Here is a 6,764-nt window from a genome sequence, read left to right on the forward strand (position 1 = left end):
AAATAATATTTTAAATACCAAAAAACGTTGTGAGACAATGTAAGTAAATTAAAATTAATTCGGTACCTTCCTAACATAAAAATGTTTCATATTTTTATAGAAGACAAAAAAAATTCAGTAATCCTAGATGTTTAACTTCATAACAAAAGCAATGCGTCGTCGGCAGGATTTGAACCTGCGCGGGCAGCGCCCAACAGATTTCTAGTCTGTCGCCTTAACCACTCGGCCACAACGACTTGATATCAAGAATATGTGTTTACTAACCAAAAATAAAATTTTATGTAGCGTATAATTTATAAGATTGCTGTGTTAGGTTTCAGTTGTTTTTATCAAATACAAATTACAAATGATTTTCTAGCAGAAAGTTGGTGAAAGTCACTGCAAATGGGCATGTATTTTTAAAATACTGCACGAAAAAGTCTTAAGATAACAAAATTAAACCAAACAGTAGGCTACGGCGTAGCACCAGCAGAATCCACAAAACTTTATATGCTCTAATAGCTCAGTCGAATAAGCGTTTGACTGTGTAAGAATAAGGGGGCAAGGTAAACCAAGCCTTGGTTCTACTTTGGAATCAATGCACTCCAAAAGAGCATTTTATTTAGCGCCCCCTAGTAGATTTAATTATTTACAGATCATTATCAACAGTATCATAGCCAATTATTGCGGCCTTTGATGAACTAGATGCTCAGTTTGTAAATTTTTCCAGTGTTCCCTTTGTCGCGCAGTGTCCCAAAGTGTTCTTGGTTGGCTGATTGATGTATTGAAATTGGATATAAATGTTGTTCGTTGTCTGCCACGAGCACGTTTCCCGAGAAGGCGGCCGCTTAGACAGAGATTTTCTAAATCTTCTTTTCTGATAATGTGACCAAGAAATTTGAGTTGCCTTTGAGTCATGTTGTTCAATAGTTCCTTGTCTTGATGTACCTGGTTTAAAACTTCTGCATTTGTGATGTGATCAGTATATGAAATCCTGAGCATTCTCCTGTAAAACCACATTTCAGCTGCTTCAATGTTACGCCTAGTTTCTGTGTTGAAGGTCCATGTTTCACAACCATACTGGAGAACAGACCACACTAACACTTTGAGAAGTCGCACCTTCAGAAGAATAGAAAGCTTGCGATCCAATAGAATAGGTCGTAGTCTATTAAAAGCGTCTTTAGCTAGGCCTATTCTTCTTCGTATCTCTCTCTTGCATCGTGCGTCCGCTGTCAAGAGAGAACCAAGATAGTTGAAAGAAGACACTTGTTCAATTGTGTTGCCTCCCTGCTGAAGTACAAAGTGGGATTCAGGACTTTGTTTGGAGATAGTCATGCATTTTGTTTTTTTGTCATTAATTTCAATTCCATATTTTGCACTGATGTCTGAAGTTTTGTTAATTAGTGTTTGTAAACCATCCGGGGATGTCGCTATGAGCACAGTGTCATCAGCATAGCGAATATTGTTTAATGAGATGCCGTTCACTAAAACTCCCTCATCAATTCCTTCTATTTCTCTGAGAATCATTTCACTATACAAGTTAAACAGATCTGGTGACATCACACAGCCTTGTCTGACCCCACGTTGAATTTCAAAATATCTAGACAGACCTTCCGGTAGGCGAACTGCAGCTTGTTGTTGGTAATACACATTCTTAATTATGCGCAGGTCCTTGTGATCAACGTTAATGTTGTTCAGCATCTCAAAAAGCTGTTCGTGACGAACTTTATCGAAGGCTTTTTTAAAATCTACAAATGCTAGATATATAGGTCTTGTTGGATTTCGATTGCTCTTTCACCAAGCATTCTCATCGTAAAGATTGCGTTGGTTGTTTCCCTGTCTTTCATGAAGCCAAATTGATTGCCCCCTATTTCTGGAAGCAATTGCCTTCTTAAGCGTTGGAGGATGGAGATTTACGTTGGAGTTGGAGATTTACAGATAAAATCACTTAAACAAACGGAAAACATCAGTCTGTTAATCTAGATGGCTGCTGGATGGTGCTGGTCCTGTGTCAGTGGTTGAGAAGTAATACAGTATACAAATGTGTTAAAATTAAGCTTCCAAAAACACTTTCTCAGTCTTGAGATAAAGATTTTCACAGTCAATGACAATTTGTTGGATGGCAAGAAGTAGGCCTAATAGGCTGCCATCAGTGCCACAAAAATGTTTTGATATTGCTGTCACTCGGCCATTGTAACTTTACGCAAAATTTTGCTCCTATTGACAAAAAAGCAAGCAAATATATTAGACGGAAACGCAACTTTTTTGCTTTATATTTTAAATGTTAGGCTACTTTGGAAAAATAATTTTCTCCGTTTTTTAAAACATGATGTGACTTTAGCGATTTAGCCTTTGTCGTTTATTTTGAAATAACTTCGGATAAAGTCGATATAATCGTTTTTTGTATGAAAATTATATTTGCCGGCAACTAGGCCTACGTTTTTTCATACAAACTACACCAATCTTCCGGAATGCGCAGTCGATTAAGCATCTGACTTTTTGTATCAAGAGAAACAGCAAGATCACGAGACAATTGTTCTACTTTTGGCGTGTGCGTTGTTACCAATAACACGCGAAATCATCACTCTGTCAATCTCGATCGAGCATACTTCAGCGGTTTCACAAAACCTTTGCAAGTATGTAAGACTACCAGGAATAACCCTTATGAGGCTTTCTTAGTCCCAGGATAGCTCAGTTGGTTAGCGTGTGGATTCGCGAAAGAAGAAGATTCGAGATCAAGCGACGCTGGTTCGACTCTCGGGGTGTGCGTTTGAGCAACGTATTCTAAGGACTGCTCTCCCTTTAGCGGCACGTATTGGTTGGAGTAATTTCCAGGCAATAACATTCCAACAATCGGAAATCTTCACTCCGTCAATCTCGGTAACCAGTCCTGCGTCGAATTAAAGCATCTGCTACGGTAGGCCTACCATATTTTCATCGCCTAAAAAGAGGACACGTTTCGCTAGCGAGTAAAATACGTAGAATAGATTGTTACGTACGAAGAATTTTTACATCCTTTTGGACAATTATAGACATTTATGCAGCAAAAATTACAGCAAAAAAACAGACACAAAAAAACAAATAAATTTGTTTTTTGCAAGCCGATTTGTTAGATTTGTGTGACAAAATAAAAATGTGATGTGATAATAAAAATGTGACAAATCAGGCAGTATCTGCAGGTAGCCAACTAGCCATGCCTTAACTTTTTTTGGAAAAAAAAGGATCAGCTTTAATGAAATTATAAAACTACTTGCACGAATTATAATTGAAGTTGTATGCAGCTGTTAATGAGATACTAAGGACAGACTCAACTATAAGGCTGATCCCTTCCTTGTAGCCTACCATTGTGGCTAGATCACAGATAAAATTCATTCTACATTTACACCCACGTAAGTTGTAAGTAGGCTATCTATGCCACGATATATTTTGAAGTAGGTTATATGTTATGCATTGCATAGTACACTTTGGATTATTTTTTCGATTTGCTTCACTTGACAAAATAGCCAAACTATTATTGTAAGTTGGTAATCAGCAACGTCTACAAGCGTTGAATCAATATAAAATAGATCTGGGTAGAACAGGGGTGGGGAACCTGCGGCCCGCGGGCCGAATGCGGCCCGCGTGACTGTTCCATGTGGCCCGCGTCAAAATTTCTTTACCCAAAATATATTAAAACAACAGCTCAAAAAAGAGTAGGTTCTGCATTCTCGGTATATTGCAAATGGCCTTCTGTGACTAGTAATCCATCATAAAAGGCCATTTGTTACAACAATGTGTACGTCACAATGTGTAGGCTACGTCACAATGTGTAGGCTACGTCACAATGTTGCCGTCCCATGTGACCAGTTATTGTTAATCGGCCAGTTATTGTTAATCGGCCAGTTATGCCATTCGTGAAAAGTGTTTTGCAAAGTTAGTGGGCTACTTCTCAAATTAGCAAAATTTAACGTTGTATAATGGCTTCTGGAAAGAAAAGAAAGATTGGTGATGAAGACAGAATGTTCCAGAAAGATTGGACAAAATTTCGAAATTTTTAGTGGCCCACCTGTGTTATTTCTCATTTTATGTGGCCCGCAATGCTAAAAAGGTTCCCCACCCCTGGGGTAGAACAATAACTATTGTAAAAGTGTGAGAACCTTAAAATGTAAACATGTCAAACTCTTTGCAAGTTTTTGCGTTTTTTAATGTTTTATTTCTTTGTGATTTGCACATTTTTTTGATTGTTACAATTTGTTTTTTAATTTGTCCCAATTTTTCTTTTTTTATAAATTTGTTGATCAGATCTCCTCAAATGAGGAAATTCCCTCACAAGAGGATTTGCAGTTCCGCTCGCACTCATCGCTGAGCACAAGTTGGCAGTACTTACGACAATCACAAAGAAATGTAGTGTTATAATGAACGTCTAGGATTGTTGAGAAAAACAGATCAAATAGTACGCCAATGTTTTTTTGAAAATCTATAAATCAACATGTTGCATTGGTATAGAAATGGTTGGAAATTGCGAAAACGTCACATAACAATGAAATCCTGTTGAAAATATGAGCAAGAAAACTGAAAATATAAAAAAAAGAGGACATTCGAGCATTTTTGGGTGTCCTCGGAGGACAATTTATTTTTCTTCAAAAAAGAGGACAAATCCTCTTAAAAGAGGACATATGGTAGCTCTATGCTACAGTCTACTCTACAAGTATGCAAAACTACCAGGTATAGCTTATCAAGGTCTTGTCAGTCCGAGGATAAAGATTCAAAACCAAACCAAGGATTAAGATTACTGCAATCTAACAATCTCACTTCGCTAAAGTACAGACAAACATTTTTTTAGAAATAAACACATAAGACTCCTCCTTCTGTCAAAACGCACAACAGCTGAGACAAAACAAGCTTTTTCAGGTATCTTTATAAACTCAACCTTCAACCTATAAACCAGCGGTTCTTAAACTGGGGGCGCGAAAGGTTCACAAGGGGGGAGCGAGCGATGTCAAACTATGTGACTTAACACATGTGACTAAGTGGATTTATTGCCAGGATGAAGCAAAAAAGTCCCAATGCCATTGGATCTCACTGCGTGATTCACCGTGAGGCTCTGGCCTCCAGGACTCTACCAGCTGCGATGAAAGATAAGTTTACAGTAATCATACGAGCCGTCAACTTCGTCAAAACCAGTGCCGTCAATACGAGACTGTTTACCAAGCTGTGCAAGGATATGGATTCGAACCATAAGACTCTCCTCTTCCATACATCTGTTCGTTGGTTATCGAAAGGTAATATGTTAGATTGTTAGCCCGCGTGTATGAAATGAGAGATAAACTGATGCTATTTTTGGAAGCTCATGGGAAGCAAGATCTCCTTCTGCCATTTTCATCAGAGAAGTTTCAGCTGGAGTTGGCATACCTCGTGGACATTTTCGAGGCCCTCAATAACTTAAATCTGCTCTTGCATGGCAGAAATACTAACCGGATTAATAGCTATGATTCCATTCGAGCATTTGTGGCAAACCTGGGGTTGTGGCACCGACGAATACAAATAGGAAATGCAGCTTCATTTACCAACCTAGATACTGCACTTGACAAAAAGCAACTTGAACTGGAAGGTGAGCTTAAGGTTGAAGTGGAGGCTCACCTTCAGCTTTTGAAACAAGAATTCAAACGCTATTTCCCAGACTTGGGTGACACCGACCTTCCAGAATGGAAAATGACAAGAAATCCCTTTCGTGTTAACGAGGACATTCTTCCCGACGGTTCTCAAGAGGAATTCTTAGAAATAAAGTGTAACTCCACTGCAAAAGACGATTATGAAGCAATGCCACTAACTGATTTTTGGGTTAAATATTTGCACATACACATGGGAGTGGGTAGCGTGGCGATACGCACACTTCTTCCGTTTTCGTCTACTTATCTGTGCGAAAGTGGCTTTTCTACAATTTTGAACATAAAAACAAAACATCGAAACAAACTTATTGGTTGTGAAGCCGATATCAGCTACAAAGCCTCGAATTAAACTTTTGGTTTCCGAAAAACACTTACATCCCTCACATTGATGAAAGCTAAATATAAATTCCTGTAGTCATTACACTTTAATGTTTGCTAATTTTGTAGTTTGGTGGGGCGCAAGTTTGGATGGCACGTCAAAGGGGGGCGCGGCTCAAAAAGTTTAAGAACCCCTGCTGTAAACATTCAAAAACATTACGGTACATAGGGTAGTTCAGGGCAAAACAAGTCGTCGGGTAAAACCGGTCAGTTTAATTTTAATCAAGCATAACTTTTTTTTTGGAAATAATACACTAAAAAAAATGCTTTAGCGCACTTAGTGGTTCTTTTGTGATGCGACAACAGCAACTGCTATGCAGTTTTTGCTTGCTATCTTGGTCTAGGCTGCGAAACGTAAGTTGGTGTAAAATTTTACCTTCATATTTTGGACTAACTTTTTTTTGTGGTTTAGACTAAACAGAGCATTACACTATGAAAATTGTTAATTAAACCAAGACTTTCTAGTTTAAACAAAATTACAATTATTGTAATTTGTCTCAAAACAACTCATCTTGTAGTTCTTCCTTGGAAATTAGTTTTGTTGGGTATTTATTTTTGTTCAGTCATGGCTATTTTGGTTGGGGCAACACAAGTCAGTCATGAAGTGCTGTGCCAAACTTTTGGTGAAAATGCTAAATTCTTTAACCAAACTGTCATGTAGGCTTAGGCTACCTGGTTCATAGGGTATTAGTTGCCTATTACATCAAAAATCAGCTTATCCTAGTGTGAGCGAAGCATTTAGTTTGGGGGGGGGTCTAC

General features: G+C 38.2%; 1 non-coding gene across 1 annotated transcript; it reads right to left on the bottom strand.

The window, feature by feature from the left end:
- Positions 1-154: 154 nt before the first annotated feature.
- Trnas-aga (transfer RNA serine (anticodon AGA)) lies at positions 155-236 on the bottom strand. Its single transcript has one exon. It is a non-coding gene; the product is annotated as a tRNA-Ser (tRNA).
- Positions 237-6,764: the final 6,528 nt, after the last annotated feature.

The sequence above is a fragment of the Aplidium turbinatum genome, chromosome 15 (genome assembly GCF_918807975.1).
Source record: "Aplidium turbinatum chromosome 15, kaAplTurb1.1, whole genome shotgun sequence".
NCBI classification, from domain to species: domain Eukaryota; kingdom Metazoa; phylum Chordata; class Ascidiacea; order Aplousobranchia; family Polyclinidae; genus Aplidium; species Aplidium turbinatum.